This window comes from Motacilla alba, chromosome 1 (assembly GCF_015832195.1).
Source record: "Motacilla alba alba isolate MOTALB_02 chromosome 1, Motacilla_alba_V1.0_pri, whole genome shotgun sequence".
Taxonomy (NCBI): Eukaryota; Metazoa; Chordata; class Aves; order Passeriformes; family Motacillidae; genus Motacilla; species Motacilla alba.
Window position 1 is genome coordinate 91,993,095 of NC_052016.1, and position 19,205 is coordinate 92,012,299.

Consider the following 19,205-nt stretch of genomic DNA (forward strand, 5'->3'; position numbering starts at 1 on the left):
TTTTCCTAAATTATAGAACACCTAACCCTAAATCCAAATTCTCTCACCCTTCCACTTTGGTATTCTGTACTTATGGTCCTCAGTGGAACTACATAATTGGTATTTATGCTTTACATACAGAAATAACATTTCAAGGCAGAACACAGAGACTTAAAAGCAGAGCATTTTAAAAGCTCAGTAAATACTAAACAACTCTTTCTACACAAGCTATTGTTCATGTTTCTACAAAAACTTAAGAATGCTTATTTTTTTCTAGTGGCAAGTGATACTTAATAGTGATGACTTGAAGGCATAGAATGTAAGTGCTCTTTGCTAATCTTTCTTTTCAGCAAAACCATGTTTCATAGGAAATCCTTGTGACAAATGCTATCTCTTTGTTTTATTTGGAAAAGGAATAACACACTAAAATAAAGTTTAAAACCACATGGGTCTGTAAGCAACACAACAGGGAAATCTATCAATCCAGTAAACTCCCTGTGTTCTAAAACTTTTGACCACAACCTGGAAATGTGGAAGTTCTTGTTGGTGTTTTACACTTCAAGTGTGCTATAAGTAATAGACATAGATAGCAATTTCTATAGATGTAGATATACAGATAGCAACAGATATAGATAGCAGTTTTTACAAGCCAAAACTCTAAGGGGTAAGAAACGTCATACCTTTTTTATCTTTTTTTCTTTCTAGATGTATATTTTGTCTCTTTCCTCAATGATCTAGGAAGATTAGATGCATGAAGCTGTCACAATACATTTACTAGATGCAAGAAATCAAGCATTTAACAATTAGAATATCTACTGAAATGCCAATACAGCAACAGAGGTGATATTTTCTATCTCAATTTGTCATTTGAAAGGTGGCTCTTACTCTGATGTTTCTGATTAAAATGTACCAACAAAAAGAAATTGAAATTAAAACTGACAATTTTGTCATATCTCTATCAAGAGCAGTAGTATGTCTTTTGACTTTTCTGATGTGGTAAAACTTGATACCCGATTCACTCTTTCCAGTGTCTAAAGATTTCCTTATGAACTGCGTATAAAATTACAAGTCTAGCTTCTACATGTCTCCTCTGAAAAGTGGTGATGCTCTTACTACTTAAACTATGGTTTTCTTGCATTGCTATTTTTCTTTAGGCACAAAAAGAGGAGTTCAAAAGGCTTGTAGATGCTTTTTTTGGTCTCGTGGAGCTGAGTCAAAACCAAGCTTTTTGGTGGTATTTGTCTATATTCCTTCAGTTCTCAGGAAGTCATATTACCTTGAAAACAACAAAGCCCTAACATTTTTTCTATAACATTCATTATATGTTGAAGAAAAACCAATGAATTAGGATCTAGTCTAATTTCTCAAAACTCTGAAAATAAAAGACTGCGTTTGTAATTCTGTAAATTCCCCCAGATTGTTGCCAGGAAAAGAAAATGTGCAGTGAAGGTGATCTCATTTGGAAGTGACATAGCAGAGATCAGAGACACTGAATGGCTTTAATCTCTGACTACAATTCACTTCCTTTGAGAAACCACATATGTTCAAATAAAAACAGGCCAAATCAGGTTTGTGACAGCCGGTCTCCTGCAAATGTACATCATCTTCAAATATGCATTGGAGAAGAGAGTTAAAATTTATCTAGAATCCTAATCCTCTCAGGATAACATCAGAATTATCCAAACGCTGTTACAGCCTCTAGGTTAAGTAACAGCATCCAAACCTGAGTGCATCTGTCAGTGGCAGATTGCAGCTAACACCATGCAATTGGCACCATGCAGCCAGAGACTGATTAGAAAGAGCCAAGTGGTTTTGCTGCTTCATTCTTTCCTTTGGTTTGCTAATTAATTAATGTATATATTAAATTTAAAAAAAAAGGAAATTTTCTGGTTTGCATTGAAATAACCTTTAATTAGGATATATAAATTTTTGCAGGGTTTTTGTGTAGGTGCCTGCTGGAATTTCACAGGAGAGCAGCTAAATGTGTTTAGACATAACTTATTTAAATTCTGCAATAGCTCCCTTCAAGAGCTTTCTTTAGTTTATAGATAAAATTTATTACTGGACACATTTTTCAACCTACTGAATTCCCCTTGACAGTTAAAAATATTGGATGTTTGCTATTTCAGAAGTCTTCTATTTAGCTAAAGCATTTGGAAGTTATCTACTGTCCTCCTACTTTGAGGCTTCCCTATGTCTAAACTAAGATTTCTCCTACATCTAAATCTGCCCATCAATGATCACTTGTTATTTGGCAGACAACTAAATTCAGGAGAAAAAAAAACCCCATAGTAGATGGGTATAAAAAATATGATGCTGATAAAAAAAAACCAAACCCTGAGTTCATCTCAGTACATTTATAAATAGATGTAATAAAGATATCTTTCTCCATTACCACTAATCATGAGAGTGTTTGTTAAAAGTAAATATGTACTATACAATACATTTATTATACAATTTTCATTATCTGAGAATCTGCAGGCATCATTCCCTCTCATGGAGGAGCAAAGAAGAAAGCCAGAAAAGTAATTCAATATTTTGACACTGTCCTGCTTAATTCCTTTGCCCTCAAAAGAAGACAACAAATAAGGGAAGTGTTTCAAATGGAGTTTGTCTCCTACTTCAGAATTAAACCCATGTAAGAGACTGTATGTAGAACAGATTGCTTTTAGAAAACTAGTTTTACTTTTACTGTCATGTACTTGTATGTCTCCAAAAGGCAGAATTGAATTCAGTGTCAGCTGGATGTGCCTGTACCTGAGTACACTCTGAGCTGTGCCCTGAGGAGATCCCAGCACTGTGACGGGCAGTGGTGATGGAAGGGATGGAAGGGATGGAGGGGGCTCCTATTGGATGGTGTGGATGGCAGTCCAGCCACGCTCTGTGCCATATGTTTTTGTAGAACAAAGGAAGCAAACTAAATCTTTCAATCTAGGTCCAAATTAAGGATTTGCAGTTATTTAGGAAGTAGAAGCACACAAGATAATAGACTGGGTTTGTAAAAGTAGAAAGGTGTTTGGTTTGCCATTGGTGATAGCCAAGGTGAAAGAAAACCTCAGAGAGAAAATTGTATTCTGCAAAGCAGAAATGTAGTTTGAAAGAGAAAAGTGTTTGAAAATTTCCCCAAAATAAGGTAACTGCTCCTCTCATGCTGTTTGTAGGCCTTGGTCCTGAGCTGCAGACTTTGTGAGTTGTGCTGTGTTTGGCATGGTGGACAAGGGCTCCAAAGAGCAGTGCTTACTGACAGGCACAGGGATGCCACTGAGCTGCTTGGCTGGGTAACCTGGAGGCCAGTGGTAAAGCTGTGGAGACACATGCCATCCAGGCAGAACAGCAGCGGGGCTCTTGCAAGCCATCCAGGTGTGTTTCCCAGAAGCCTCAGGGATGTCACTGCTCTGAGGGACCTTTGCAAAACCTTTGACTGAACATTACAACCATTCATACCACTCACCCTCAAACCATGCAACCCCTCAGGACATGTCTGTTGTACAACTCTCTTGCAGAGCTGTCACAGGGGGCTGCACCCTGACCCAGACCCTACATCTAGCAGCATTTCTTCTGCTCTCAAAACCATCTGTGTCCCTCTCAGTGAGGCAGGCAGTACCTTTTTTGCTCTCTTGGGTTTCCTTGAGTTCTGTGAGGAGCAACCAACTCCTGACCTTGCTGTGTCTGCCTCTTGACTGCACAGTGAATTTTGGCAAGTAGGGAAGAACCTATCCTGTGTGCAATTGGTTCTACCCTTCCTCATAGGGGCATTGAGGAGTTTTCACCTCTTCCCACACTGTGACACCAAGAGTCCCTTACCCAAGCACACACCTTCCCTGTCCTCAATACTGTCTGCTCCCTCCAGAGTAAGGGTGTGCTGTTCCACAGGTAGGATGCAAAGGCTACGTTTGCTCTGTGTGAGCAATTAAATAGCACAGTATGTCTGCAGATCAAAACAGATGTTGGTGAAGACCTGAGACATGCCTTTCAGGGGACTTGAACTATTTTGGACTAGTTCTTGCTTTCTTGGTGGACTGCATGCTGTTTAGGAGTGGGAGTGCTTTATGAGTGGTCCTGACACTCTTCTAGTTCACTTCAATCCATGGGTAATGTAGTTTGTGCACTTTGGTGACACTTCATCAATGTGAACCAAAGCACAACAGGGAAATTGGCTTCAAAACACTTCTGGTGAAACACCAAGATAGAGTCACTCAGAGAAACCTGGTAGACCTTAGACTGGAAAGTTGATAAGTGTGATTTGCATGCGTTCCACAAACCCTTAAACATCCTTTCTCTAGATACCCCATGGCCTCTCTTTAGTTTTTTGAAAGATGAATGTAGACTATAATAAACCCATTTGATATAGTAAGATATTTCCTCAGGGTGACATCTTCCATTGGCAGTGGGTAGTAAGACCAATTGTGCCAAAAGAATTGAGAAATTCAGAAAAGGACAGAAAAAGAACAGAAGGGCTTGTTGAATTCTCTTTTACAATAGAATACTAAAAAAATAAATAAATATTTAGGTACAGAAAATTGTTTTCCATCCTAATGCGCACCTCATAATTTTATGAAGGACTAAGTGTAGTTCCATACAGAAGAGTTTCACACTGAGTGTTTTGCGTATGAAACATGCCAAGCTTTTCCAGAATCAACCATTGCTACTGCCTTTTCCTTATCAGACCACAATGAAGCTGAGAGGACATTAACATCTGAGCTGCACTAGTGTTTAAATTTCTGATTTGGCCACTAAAATGAAAGATTTACAAACATTTAAAAACTCTTCCAGAATACGGCTCTTCACTTACAGCTTGTTACAGTTCACATTGCTAAATATTCTTTAGTCTCAGAAGAGAAAGAAAATCTTGGAGGTAATTTAATAAAGGTGCTTGCTGCAAAATGTCAGTTTGAATCTCTGCTTGTATGAATATTAATTTTACATAAAGTATAACGAGATATACTCTGTACTTACCTGATAGATTAGGAGTCTTTGGGGAGAGTTGCTCTGAATCACTGCTCTGATTCAGGCAGAGTGAGGGTTTGAATCTGGATGTCTCACACGTCTGACCAGCGCCTTGACTCAGTGAGCTGGATTTGGGGGCTGTTTGGGAAGGAAGAGAGGCGGCAATTCATTTGCCTGATTTTTGTGGATGGCATCACAATCCTAGCCCTTAAAAGCAAAACAGCAAGGATGGGATGCGGATATTTATTATTATTTAGCCGAAGACAAATATTTATCAAACAAAATACATTCCCCACTAATCTCCAGGATTCATGTGGTGCAAAACAAATTTCCAAGATCAGTCCTACACCACTGTTGTAAAGAGCAAAAGACATATTTCCATCCACTATTTCACTCACAGATACATCTCTAGGAAATAAGTGATGAGCAGAAAGTCTCAAATGTCACAGGCGTGCTGACCTTATGAAGCTCTGTGTCTAAAGAAAATGAGGTGGTAGCACATAGCAATTAATTCCTCATATAATTGGGGAAAAAAACGTGTCTGTGACAACCAGAGTGATTCAGCAGCAGCAAAGGTCTTGCAGTGTGTCCTGCACAAGGCTTTCCTAAACAGGCACTTAATATTACTGCAAAACAACATCTGGCGAGGTTGCTGGGTTTTGCCTGTCAGCACATGTAGTATATGGGTTTCATACAACAATTCCTCACCTTATTTTTTTTTTTTTTTTGTTCAGGCATACTGCAAAAAAAATTCCCCTCTCTTTTGCTGTCATGCATACAGCAGCTCAAACATATTGCCACAGCCCCCTGAAAATATTGGTTAAGATACTGTAAGCTTTAGTTAAAACTACTTTTCAGTTCAAGTGTTTTGAACTGTAGTTACATGAAAAAATGGGGGACAAAACACAGTTTAAAAAATTCAGTTAGTGAACAAAATTACACTTAAAATAGGGAGCATTCTGGTTTCCATGCAACAGACAGGTTGTTTACAGGGGTTTTTGTTTTGTTTGGTTTTGGTGGTTTGTGTTTTTTAATTTTGTCTTTTTTGGGGGTTTTTTGGTTTTTTTTTTTTTTGTTTTGTTTTGTTTTTGGTTTTTTTTTTTTTTTTTTTTTTGAAGGCTCTGCTTTAAACTCCTCCAGGGTGTCTGGTCGGTTGTTAACAATATTACTTGAATGTCTGTAAATGAAAACAAAATGTCCCTGTGTTCAGTGCAGCTCACAGTTGGGATGCTCTTTGTTTCAGAAAATGGAAGGACACACGATCTCAGGATGTGGGAAACAAAGCACTACTCATTCTGTGTCACAGATAAAAGAACTGGTGAATGGACAGACCGAGTGAGTTGCTGGAGCTCACACAGGATCAGCAGGGAGAGCTGAACTCTTCCAATGATATTCTCATCACCTATCCAGAAGTTCATCCCTTTCCAAAGGGAAAATTCAGAGGAACTTGCAACCCAGGATTCCAATTTTCAACTCTGATTCATTCATTTCTCTGCTAATGATCATCTGCTCTCCAAGTGCCTGGCATCAACTTGCATAGTAAAAGAGATAAAGATAGGAGTGACTTCTAGTCCTCCTGCTACTAAAGTCTTCTAGCAGCTCAGGGGTAGCACCTCTCCTGCATGTCAAGAAGAGAGGGGGCTGTTTTCCAGGGGCTTCTATGGTAAGCCCAGCTCAGCCCTGCTGACAGGGAGCAGGGGCTGAGGCAGTGCCAAACCAGCCTGGACTGTCATTACTTTACAAACTTGGCTGTCTCCTGAGTGGGTATGAGAACACTACCTTGGGTTCTAGGTATTATCTTATTATCCTTTCTTTTCCTCCTTAATTCAATATATTGTACCTAATATTTTTTGGCTGACATTTTTTGATCTCTCTTATGATGTCCTGAGCTTGTGCTGTCAAAATCTTTAGGAGTCTGTTCAGTACACACAGATCTCCAGTTATTTTATCTGGGAGTATCCCATGACACATACTGCTTACAAATATTGAAAAATGTTCAGAGCATCTGGAATCTAAATTCCTTCCTGCATAGCATAAACTTTGCCATGCTGTTACTTTGCAGATTGGCACTGAGTACTCAGGCAAGATGAAGAATCGGTTAAACATGAAAGCCCCAGACAATGAAAATAATTAGGCAGTTAATTAGGCTTACACTCCCTAGCTCAATACTCTTACACTCCCTAGCTCAATACTCTCCACCTCCTTTCACACATGTGGCTGCATCTGGGGGAAGTCCTTCTGCCAATCCTATCACAGAGAGGCTAGAAGTTGTCATTAGGCTTTACTCAGTGTGAGGTGGTATGGGGATTCATTTTTCTCATCCTTAAGCAAGAACCCCATGCCTTACTATACTTAATGGCAAAGGAAGAAGTCCCAAGAGAACAGACTTGGTCTCTGTTCAAAAGGATTATCTGATTAACAGGACAATCCTCATCATGTCAGCTTGAACAAGGCTTTAGGTCTGGATTATGTTTGCAATACAACTCAATGCAAAGTGATGATGCCAGATCCGAGAATCTGGCCCATTTTGCGTGGTAAATGACAATTCTGCATGATGCCACAGGGTATCTGTCATTTAATATATGTATACATATGAAGAGAAGGTTTTTGGTTTTATTCTTGCTCATTATGTAGAATTACAAGAAAAGCTTGGCAATGGTACAGTAGCTCTCTTGATCCACAGATGGCGGTAAGAAAAATAAGGCTTCAATTCATGAAAAAAATGTGGGTTAGCAAACAAGTTTCCAGATAAAAACTCTGTTCATCATAGATATAATTTTAGAGGAAGATTTGAGCACTGTATGCTAGATTTCTTTTCCTAGAATATAGCTATTTTATTCAGAAATTTAACTGGAAAAATTATAGACATTTCATTCTGGTGACCGAGAAACAATTTAAGAGATGTTCAAGACTCAAAAAGGATAGAGATATATTTCCTTATTTATTTATTTATTTAGTGTTTTAAATTATGCTTAGACATGGTTTCCCCTCCCCTAAAGTTATGCAAGCCAATCAGAATAATTTACTTCATTGTAAATCAAAGTAGTGGATTTGGAATTTTTTGTTACTTATTGTAATTGCACAGGGAAATTATTTGCTGCCCCTATATTTAGATTTAAATTTATTTTTTTTAATACCTCCTCATGTCTGGTATCAGGCCATGGCTTGAGGTCATCTAAAATGCTGCCAGCTAAACATATTCAACACATATATGAGATTTCATTTTTCAAATGCAAACTCAAATAATCTACATATACTCAGATTTTCCTTTTTATATTGTTCTGTTGGATCTGCTGAGGTTGAATTAAGCAATTCTTTTCTGGGTGATGGAAAAAAAATCAAAAAGTATTAATGTATCAAAGCTTGATGCATTATGTTAGACACATATTTGTCAAGAATGACATTATCCCAGCTGATCTGACCTAGAGAAAGGCTTAGACAGACTTCCTGATGTCCCTTCTGTGGCTCTCTGACCCACAGTGAGGCTAATTTCTGTTTGTGCCACTCTGCTCTCTGCACCTTTAGGTTCTGCAGGACACAGCTCCCTGAAAATGCCTTTGGCTCCAGCCCCAGGATCCCAGAGGTAGAGTGTTGTATGCTGTGGGGCTGTGCTGGTCACTGATATTGTTCACATCCACACCTGGACTGAAGCATTTTTAAGGACTGTAAGTAACCAGGTTGGGTGTCTCATTTAACCTGTCTGGGATTTATTGTCTGTCACAAAATGTACTCAGCAGGATTCACAAAGTTTATAGCAGGACTAAGCACCCCACGTGGCTGACTGAGTATGGCTGGGCTGGGAGGGCTGAGGTTTGCCTGCACAATGTTTTCTCACAGCACAGACAGCTGCAATATCTCAGCTACCTGAGCTCTCACAGCCAAGTGTAAGGTGCTATTTATGCTGAAAATGATGCCTGCAAGAAAGGCTTTCAGATTTAAAATGCTCCAATTTTTTTTTCAGCTTTTGGAAACCCAAGCACATAAAACAATACATTCAACTGTAGATGAATAGACAAATAGAGTGGTGGCAGTTAGAAAATTATGGTACCATTCAGTGTCCATAACATTTAGTGTTCAACCAGCTCATGGGAAAACACCATTCCTTTCTCAAGTGCTTTACAATATCCTGTAGCTTCCTTGAAAATTAAAACTGCCAAATAAATTTAAAGCAGGCTTTTATGTAGTAGCCTGCAAAGTGAACCTTGACTTCAGGCTCATTTCTGGGACATCTTCAGAGAAGGGAAAGTCATTGGCTGAGCACTGTCCATGTATAATAATGAATAATACATATCTGATATATAGCTAAACTAAAATTCAAACAACACGATACAGGGAAAAACAGGAAAAAAAGAGCAATTGTCATGCCAGAGCAATCATCTCCTGTGACAAATCTGATATCTGAGTCTAGAGATGCAAGGACTTGAGAATAACAGCAGGAGGACGAGGCAGAAAAAATATCACCACAGCAGTTTAGGTGAAAGATTGCGCAGTGAAAGGCTACAGAATTGCAAATCTGATATCTTTAGCATTACAAAGGTTAAGGCACAGTGTGACACGGGGGAGCTTGAGGCATTTGATGAGACAGTCATTATTCCTCAAAGAAAGAAAGGCAAGATCAATAGGAAAATAAATAGACCACTCTGCAGCTTGACAGGATTTTACAAGATCCTCTAATTGCTTAGTTTCCTCCCTTTGTGTCTTTCAGAGAAATAATGACACCTGGCTCTGTAAGTCACTGCTAAGAAGCCAGCTTGACAGCTCCAACTGAGGAGTTTAGATCTCAGCTTAGAGCCCCACCATGGACGACACACTTCTGCAGAAGAGGAGGGAGTTGTTAGGTGTATGGCAAATATGCCAACAGCTGTGGTCAATGGATATGGAAGTGGAACCTCTTTGAGGAGATTTGCAACAAGAATAATTCTATGCTTCTTAGGGCTTGCTGACCTGATGATGCTATCATGACTATCATCTGCTGACATGCAAAAGTGTCTCCTTCTACTGTGGGTCCCAGATGTTTGGTCAGCCAAGCTTTAGCTGTAAATAACTTTAGGCCAGCTCTTGCAAAGCCTCCATCCTCTTGACCTCTGAGGACACACCAAAGAAGGGGACTATTGGAGTATTTAATAAGTCAGAGCATCCTCACTTATCCTGTTCAAGGTTTGTGAAAATATCTCTGAAAAGAAATCCATATCTAGTTGCTTAACATCAACAGCTCTAATGGGTATGGAAGCCAAAAATCAGGAAAGTTAAGTAAGATTGAGTAAAAGAGGTAACAGCCAGGACTCTGTTTGCAATGCTGTTTCTTCACAAAGAACAAGCACCTGACAAAGCAATTTCAAACCTGAAGGAATTTGGTAGAAGATAGAGAGAGTGGTTTCTCTGGAGGATGGTGTGATGCCCTTGGCATAGACTGTGGTGGTCCTTGGAATTGTGCAGTAGATACTGCTGGGTTTTTCAGTATCTAGTAATTGAAACTACATTGCTGCTACTTCTTTCTTCTTTCAAGTTCTAGGAGTTCCCCTACTATGAACTGAAGGCTAGCAGTTTTACTTAAGAATAATAATTTTAAAACTGCAATCAGCTACATGTAAATAACCTAAATCCATGCCGATACTCTTGGTTTCATGGCTCAGTGCTCAAAGTTTGTATAAAGAAGAGTGCCAGTGCATTGAAAACCCTTGAGAAATGCTGGCCTTGAATTGCCTGTTTGGGAATGACATTAATTACAAAATAGCCAGGCAGAGAAACCACATAGAAAGCTGTCCCTGACAACAGCATTAATGCTCCTAAGGGGTTGTCACACAACCCACATGTAAAAACATCTAATCAAGTTGATTAATAAAATGACAGATTCACAAGTTCTTTCTTCTGCCCCAAAATGCAACCCAAACATTGCTGCACAGCTCAGAATTGCACTCCTGTGATGGTGTCACTTTGGGACATGTTCCTCTTGTGTGTTTAGCCATTTAATCAAACCCTGCAATCAAGGTATACACACTTTTAAAAGATAAAACAATTATGTCTTAGTCAAGACACACAAAAGTTAGCTCTGCTTATGAAGCCACATGATTTATTATATTTTCCACCCAAATAAGACACTGAAAGAGTGTTTTCAGGCCAAGGAGACATTAGACAGGAAGAGGGTTGAACTGCTTTGTTGCATGGAATAAATTCTGCTCCTGAGCTGCTACCTTTCAGCATTCATTTGGTTTTGGTTTTAGTTTTTTTTTTTTGTTGTTTTTGTTTTTTTGTTTTGTTGTTGTTGTTGTTGTTTTATTGTTTTGGTTTTGAGGGGTTTTTGTGGTTTTGTGGGTTTTTTCTTTTTTTTTTTCTTTTTTTTTCTTTTTTTTTTCTTTTTTTTTGTTTTTTTTGTCTGCTTTATAACTTTCCATGAGAGCTCTCTCCTTCTTGAATGCTAGACTAATGATCCGGTCTCAGCATTCTTACCTGTCTGCAACTTTATCTTCCTTATCTTTGCTCTACAGACTTTTTCACAGCTCAATCTCAAACCAGTCTGAGTGAGAAGTCTGAGCCAAAGTTGTGCAATTCAGTCACATCATTATGAGGCTTCACATTCTTGGCATGCCTGGGATAAGTTACAGAGGGGTAAAGAGAGGGAGAATTACATCACCTTGCCCTTCATATTCTCCACCAGCAAAAGGACAGTGAAGCAAAGAACAGAAACTACCGCTAAGACTTTCCTATATGCTAAAATTCCACTTTAACACAGCTTTTAATGGTATTTGAAAAAGCTTCTGAGGTAAATCCTGACCACTTTCAAAATAGAATGGTGTTATATATATTACTTTGCACTAGAAATGTGATTCTGAAGTACAGGTGCAGAGTGATTAAAACAATAAGGAATGATCCCCACATGTGAATTTGGGCCTCACAGACCTCTTGGTGCCCTCCTGGCTCAGGCTAGGTCTTTATAAAGATTATCATATAAAAGGGGAGGTATAGCTGACCCTTAGTGTTTGATTTGTGTGTCAGTGCCCCAGGAAAGCTGAGACCCTTGTGCTCCTCCAGTCTGTCAGTGTCCCATTAGGAGCAGCCTTCACTGAGCAGTCTTGCTGGGTCAGAGGGCGATTCAGCAGACTTGTTCACTGAGGAACACACATCACCAGCTTAAGGGACAGCCCTCAGCAGGTCTCCTATATTATTCGAGTATGTTGCCTGCTACTGGTGACAGTCAGCCCCTGTGAAGGACCCACGCTAGCAGTTTACAGAATAACTCTCTTCAATTTTAAACATTTTAAATTTAATTTGAATAGAAAATTGTGACAGATTAAGGTTCAAGGACTGCTAGTGATAGTATCTGACTCCAAAAATGTGTTCAAAGCAATACACAGATAAGCTCTAATCCCCAATTCAGTGTGAATAGAGTATGGTTCTTACTCACCAGATACCTTATGGAGCAGAAGATAGGTTCAGTCCATCAGCTGATCCCAGAATTTATCATAGAGTTTTCCCTTGCTTCTTCCCATTCTCTACTTACTTTTATACTAGTTGTTCATGTTTAGAGCTTGAGTGATTTTAGTCAAACATACCTTTGTTAAATCAAACCTTTGTTACTGATTGGTCTAAAATTCTCTTGCTTCACTCTGAAAGATATAGTAAAAAAAATATAAGCACATGCACAGTGAGGAGTGGTTGCACCTTGGCGGCAGGAAACTTTGGGATGAAGGTGTGAGTTAATATTATCATGAGATTATAATGGACCAAGTTCATCTGAGGAGGGCATGGTTGGCTCAGCACCAGGACATCTCCTATCTCCCTTGGTGCTTTGTGATTTTTCAACTGCAAAGTACCATAAGTTAACATCGAGTTCCTCTCCCTGCAAAGGTTTCAACAGAGCCTGGCTGTGGTTCCTCCACACTGCTCCACCCTCTCCATTCCATATCCCTTAGCAGGTGCTTACAGTTGCAGATTGTGGGTGTGGGGAATCATTGTGGAACAGGTTTCCAACATGCCAACCACATTCCATCCAGGGAGTAGCACTATAATTCCTGTACTTCTGTTAGGATGCGAATATACCTTCTCAGTTTCCTCCAATTTTGCCCCCAGCCACCTTTCCACAAAGATTATAGTAATGTCCCGTCTTCTGCAGAATTGTTTCTGGAGTTGAGCGATATTATTAACCTCACATAAGATCAGAGACTAATTTAGGTTTGAAGAGAACTGTGGAGACCTCTAGTCCAGACCCTGCTTAAAAGAGTGATGGCTTCAAAGATAGATCAAACTGCTCTGACCCAGTTATGAAAATCTGCAAGGGTAGACTACAACCATGGCCAACATAGACTTAACTTGGGGAAATTAATTTAATGTATTACTAAACAAGTCAGAGCAGGATGATGAGAAACAAACCCAAATTTTAAAACATTTTTCTCCCACCCTTCCTTCTTCTCTGGCTCAACTTTACTCACAACTTCTCTCCCTCCTCCTCTCTTGGTGGCATGGGGGATGGGGAATGACAGCTGTGGTCAGTACATTGCACTTTGTGTCTTTCCTCCTCTTCAGGGGAAAAACTCCTCCCTTTCTCCCTGGCTCCACACAACTTAGATCAACAACTAGGTATGACTCTCCGGTTGGTATGCGCAGCCATTATTTCCTTCACTGGATTTAATTCTTATTTCCCATTGTTTTTCTCCCCTCACTTTTGGATGCACAAGAAGGATGCAAATTAAATATGAACCTCTTTCAAAATTGAGGGAAATATGTAATTTAGTCCAGTAGATTCTTGTCAATATGTCTTCTGTTATAAAAAAGACAAAATTTTGGCTAAGAAAATGCAGTGAATGAAGACTACATCAGCATGTTTCATAGTTTACATTGCTAAACATTATGAAACATAAAAAACTTCAGATATTTTATAAAAAACACAAGAGCCTTACAGCAGAATAGTTCATTTTGCCTTTATGTTAATTTTGGCTTGTAATTTGCTTAAAAGCTTTGCAAAGAGAATCATTTATGTTTTCATAAAAATGGTTAGCAAATATGTGAGTTCACTTAGATGGTCTTGTTTGCATGGGCAATGAAGTTTAAGGTTAATCTCATCTAATCTAAATGATGTTCACTTTAGACTGCCAGAGAGCTGCAGAGTGAGGGATCCCATGCCTGTGCAGCAAAGCAGGCACTTACCTCCCAGATTTCTTAAAAGGAGCATTATTTCCAGATGCCTTATCCTTATATTGTATCCTCAGTTCAACTCCAATATCAGAAAGCAATTAACTGTTTTCATCTCTGCTTCTGGCTGGGTGCATAGGCAGTGGCAAACTGCTTGATTGTCAGAACATTTGACATGAAGAGCTGAATTTCCACTTCAGAGCGAGAGATTCATCCCTTTGCTTCCTATTAACATTAATGGGGATCCCTTCACTAAATCCCCTGCAGTACACTAAAAATCTCTTCCTGTTTATATCGCAGGGTCATGTTGTTTTTTCTCCCTGGATTGCATCCTGAGGGGATTATTTCCATTTTTATGCCCATGCTCTCACATAAAATAGAAGTGGATGATTTTTTACATTTTCAGGCAGTGTAATTTGCTTTTCATGAATCTCTAGAGCTTTAAGATGATTAATAGATTGCAGTCCTAATTTTCCTCTATGCCTGGACACACCAAGAAACAGTTCTTCTGGCCCCTGAATAACAAAAAAAAAAAAAAAAAAAAAAAAAAAAAAAAGAAGAAAACATACATCCTCTTAGATCTCTTCTTTAGTTTTATTGTAAGTTACTTCAAGACCTGAAATCACAATCTGCAGCTGGTCTGAACTGGCACTTTGCAATAGTACACTGTCATTCTTGTGTGGGTCATGTGCATACACCTTGCTTTAATGCACTGCTGAGGATGCTGAGGAATTTTAACCCTCGGAAAGCATTCACAAATTTCATAGTATATAAGTAGTACTTTTGTCGAAAGCACTGTGTATGTATATGAGGTGAGATACTGAATTGCCTTTGCAGCTGTCGGTTTGTAGTAGTAAACAGTTATTTGGACAAAGCCGGTCACAGCTGTCCCTTCAGGGTGCAACAGAGTTGCAGTAAGTGTTGAAGTGGGAAAGCTGCAAAAACATTAAGGAATACATGTTTTAAAATATGCCTGAAATGTTGAGCTCAGAGAGCAAAGTGAAAATGCTGTATTCAAAGGCTACTTTTATAGCAGTAAAAAAAATGTGCCTAGGAGCAATCATGGGCATTGACTGGCACCCAGGTCCATCTCTGCAAAGAAACTGTATTACTCTCCTGGCCTGGCTTCAGCAGGGATAGTTAATTTTCTTATTGTGTAATGTTGTGGTTTGGATTTAGTATGAGAAAAACAGTGATAACGCATTGATGTTTTAAGTGTTTCAGGATAATGCTTCCTCTAACTCAAGGACTTGACAGTTTCCCATCCTCTGCAGGCAAGTAGGTGTACAAGAAGCTGGGGGAGAGTCATGACCAGGACAGCTGATCCAAACTGCCCAAGAGGTTCTTCCATATCACAGAACATCATGCTCAGTATAGGAACTTGTGGAAGGGGCCTATTGCTGTCTGGGCATGTGTCAACAGGTATTGAGCAACTGTACTAGGCATCATTTGCCTCTTTCGGGCTCTATTCCTCTCTTTCTCTCCTTTTCAAAACAACAACAACAACAACAACAATAATGGTGCAAGCTGGGGTTAAACCATGACATCTCCCAGAGCAGATTTTCCTGTCTGCAATCTGTATGTGTGTGGGAAATCGTCCCTCACACATGGTGGCTGACTCCTGAACTATGCCTGGGAATTATTTGTATCACCCTAACTGGTTTGGACTAGAACAAACCCAGAGTTCCTCTATTTAGCCATAAAAGGGCTGTGCTGCTTAATCCTCTAGTATAAATGCATCCATACTGTTCGCACATTTATGTTTACCATTTTAAATAACTGGCATAAGAAAAGTGGCAAAGATGCATCAGCTCAGGCTTTATCTGAGGTAGGGGCTAAGGTGCAAACTCTTGACTCCAGGAGCTGATTGTGTATGTGACCTTCTAGCAGCCCATGCTGACATTGAAACTATCCCCTCCTGTTACTGTTGCTGCCCCTGCTATCTAGATTAAATCTGCCACATTTGTTTTGTGGTGTGGACAGGCCATATGTTCCTTAGAATTTAATTTCCATTTTAAAAATCATTTGGGTGTTTAGCTGCCTTAAACTTCCTGAAAGTCAGCAGAGTTAAGGTCACAAAACACTTGGCAAACCTGTACAAATGCTACTGAATGCCTGTCACAGGCTGGCAGCCAGGGGACCGGTGCTGCAGCTTGCAGCTGGCCCTGGAGGACTAAGCCTGTACCATCCTGCTTCAGGGCAGACTCTTCTTGTGTTGACACCCAGGATAGCCACAGAATTCCATGGTGGAATAGGCAGATCTCTGTATATGAGTTAGGAGCTCATATGCCTTTTGTCAACCTGCCCTTGGCTCACTTTGGTTTAAATCATAGCCCAGTACTACTTGGAGCAGCTTCAGCTTACCTGCCTCTCACATAAGATGCTCAGGGCTACAAAGAGCTAAGGTGAACTTTGCAGCCAGTGTTATTCTTAGTGTCTTTGATTTGTTGGGCAGGCTAGCCAATTTAAGGGTAATTGAGATCTGCTTACATTACTCCACAGGCACAGAATGGTTCTCAGCAGAGCCACACATCAAGAGAACAAACAGGCCTGCAAACTGCTGCCTGTGCACATTTGGATCCTCACAGAAACACGGTTCATCGCTCCTCTAATATATACTGGTTTGTATCTTAGGTCAGAGGAAAGGCTTGTCCTTTCCTGGCCCAGTCCTCCTACCAAGCCCAGTTTCCACCTTCAATGCCCATGGAAAGTCCCAGGCATGATGTCAATGTGAGCTATAGCCTGTATTTCCTCATTTGCTGCTCAGTAGATGAAGAGTAGTGCACTCAGAAAAAACTTCGCAGGCATTGTGAAACATGGCTCACTCACCACTGGCTTATGAACACTATCAGGAATCTCTAATAATCATAAGTGGCTATGGCTCAGGATTGTGGTTCTTCAGGAGAAAAAATCCCCTCACTAAAACACTTTTAGTTCACTGCTCTATGGAAAGTATTAGAGCTTGAATCAGAAGGGAGAGTCCCATCAGCTGAGTAAAATTCATCTTCACATTAATACTAAAAATAATTATCCTGGCTACTGGTAGTTCTACATTTTAAATAAGGACTGATGTAGCCTGTTCTACAGCAAGTATACATTTTTAAATGGACAACAATTATTTAACAATAGGAAGCTTTGATACATTTTTACATGAAGATCATCTCTATGTCTTTACTTGAAGATCAGCTGAAGACTCTAACCTTTCTCCATTCCAAATAAAGACTTGCACTTTGAAGAGGGGAGATCACATATAGGCAGTGTTTAACCCCAATTTAAGAGCTAAAATAGGTGGTAGCAATTAGCGTAAGTATTTTATTGACTGCCATAATTATTTAGGTGATCTTGGAGCCAAATTCATTGGATGGTAGGAAAGACTGAAGTACAATCCCCTAAAAAAATCCCCCAAACCAACTGACACAAACCCTTCCTTTTTTCACAAGTTTGTGCTGTGTGTCAAGAATCACATTTCTGAGATTCATTGAGTATATCCCTGCTGGCTATTTAAAGGCACTGGTAATTCTGCAGTTATATTGTTCATTTATCATTGTCTTCCAGGACTTCAGAGCAAAATTGTTTAGGTTTCTTTTTCCACCCATTTTTAAAAGGGTTTGATATCAAGTTTTTAAAAAAAATACTAAGGGGAACATAGATATGACAGCCATATCCTGCTAATGGATATAGAGATGCATCCTCAGGGAATGCTGGGAGCTTCTTTTAATTACCTGCACAACAAGAGTCCAACTGATTGAACTTTACTCCCTTCTCATTTTTCATTCAGACTGTATTCCTTTGGGACGTACTCATTGCACTCCAGTGAATCACATTTGTCAATCTATTGTCTAAAGCAAGCAATGCTTTAACCCATGGGTAACTCTAGCACTGTGTCTGTTCAGGTGCCTGATGAGGCGCTGAAGAGAATATCTGCTGTGGCCTTCATGGGAATGGAATTGAGCTTGAAGGTAAATTCAGTTGATGAACCTTAGCTAGGTCTAAGTGTCAACAAGGAAACCTAAGAGTTTCAGCCAGGCTGTGAGCTCTTATGTATGCAACAAGGTCCTTTGCCCACTGTGTTCTCTGTGTTCATTACAAAGGTTGTTCTTTGAACAGGTATTTCCCTAATTTCTTGTGTTGAAGCAAAGAAAATAGAAGCATAGGGATAACAGCACAGGGTAACAAGCAGGTTAGGAAGCCTTTGTACTCTAGCTTACTTATGCTGTATTAATACATTCTTTACTACTTGGATTTTTAAAATTTTAGTGCAGTAAAAACAGAAAGTTCTTTTTTTTCCAGACGTTAGTCTACCACTTGTAATGTATCCTTCTGAAGGGACTAAACCCACTGTTGAGCACTTTTTGCAGGTAAGCACTGGAAGAGATTGCTTAGGGGTGTCACTAAATCTTCGTTACTGAAGACCTTTATCAACATCTGCCATGAATGTCATAGGTCCAGCAAGCCCAGCTGTGGGGGAAAACTGAGTGATCCCTTGGGGAGCCTTTGTAAATCAGTCTTAATTAAGTTTTGCATGAGTTAAATTAAAAATAAAACCACAATTCCATAAGGAAGATACAGGACTAAACCCAGTTCTTTCCTCTTTGGTCTGAAGATTTGTAGAGTGCAAACCTGAAAGAGGGCTGTATTTATTTAACAGCTTTTCAGTGGACAAAATAAACTGTGAGAAATTTACCAGAATCAAATGCTACCTTTTTGAGTATGCATTGATGATAAAAATTAAGACACTGCAGAGCTGGTTACGTCCTCCCTAGTGGCTCTGTTTGCAGTTGCTTTGAGATGCTCAGGGACCATGTGAGAGTTCATAAGTTTGTCATCTTCCCTGCAGAGAAAAGTGCCTACTTCTTTTTCTTCAAATACTGAAGTTCTGACATTAAGATGAGATACAAATCACAACATACAAGACAGATTTTTATGTCCCCTTCCATCTTGCAAGACTAATTTCGCTTTTTACAAGACTGACAGAGTACTATCCACATAAGGACAGCAGATTTGACATCTCACAGAAAAGGGACACTTAATTTTTCTAAGGTATAGTGCAAAGCTGTCCACAGATTGTCAAAGGCATGTCCTTGTATCCATTATGCTTGCTTCAGCTATTTCCATAATTTTTTAATAGCTAAGATGGCTTTTCTTCATTGCTT

The 19,205-nt window shown here is 39.5% G+C and overlaps 1 long non-coding RNA gene across 1 annotated transcript; it reads right to left on the minus strand.

Annotated features, from left to right (window-relative positions):
* Nucleotides 1-4,935: 4,935 nt before the first annotated feature.
* LOC119705849 lies at nt 4,936-14,280 on the minus strand. The gene is made up of 4 exons (XR_005258343.1): nt 14,068-14,280; nt 12,329-12,530; nt 11,374-11,512; nt 4,936-5,064 (listed from the first exon to the last, which is right to left on the minus strand). It is a non-coding gene; the product is annotated as an uncharacterized LOC119705849 (long non-coding RNA).
* Nucleotides 14,281-19,205: the final 4,925 nt, after the last annotated feature.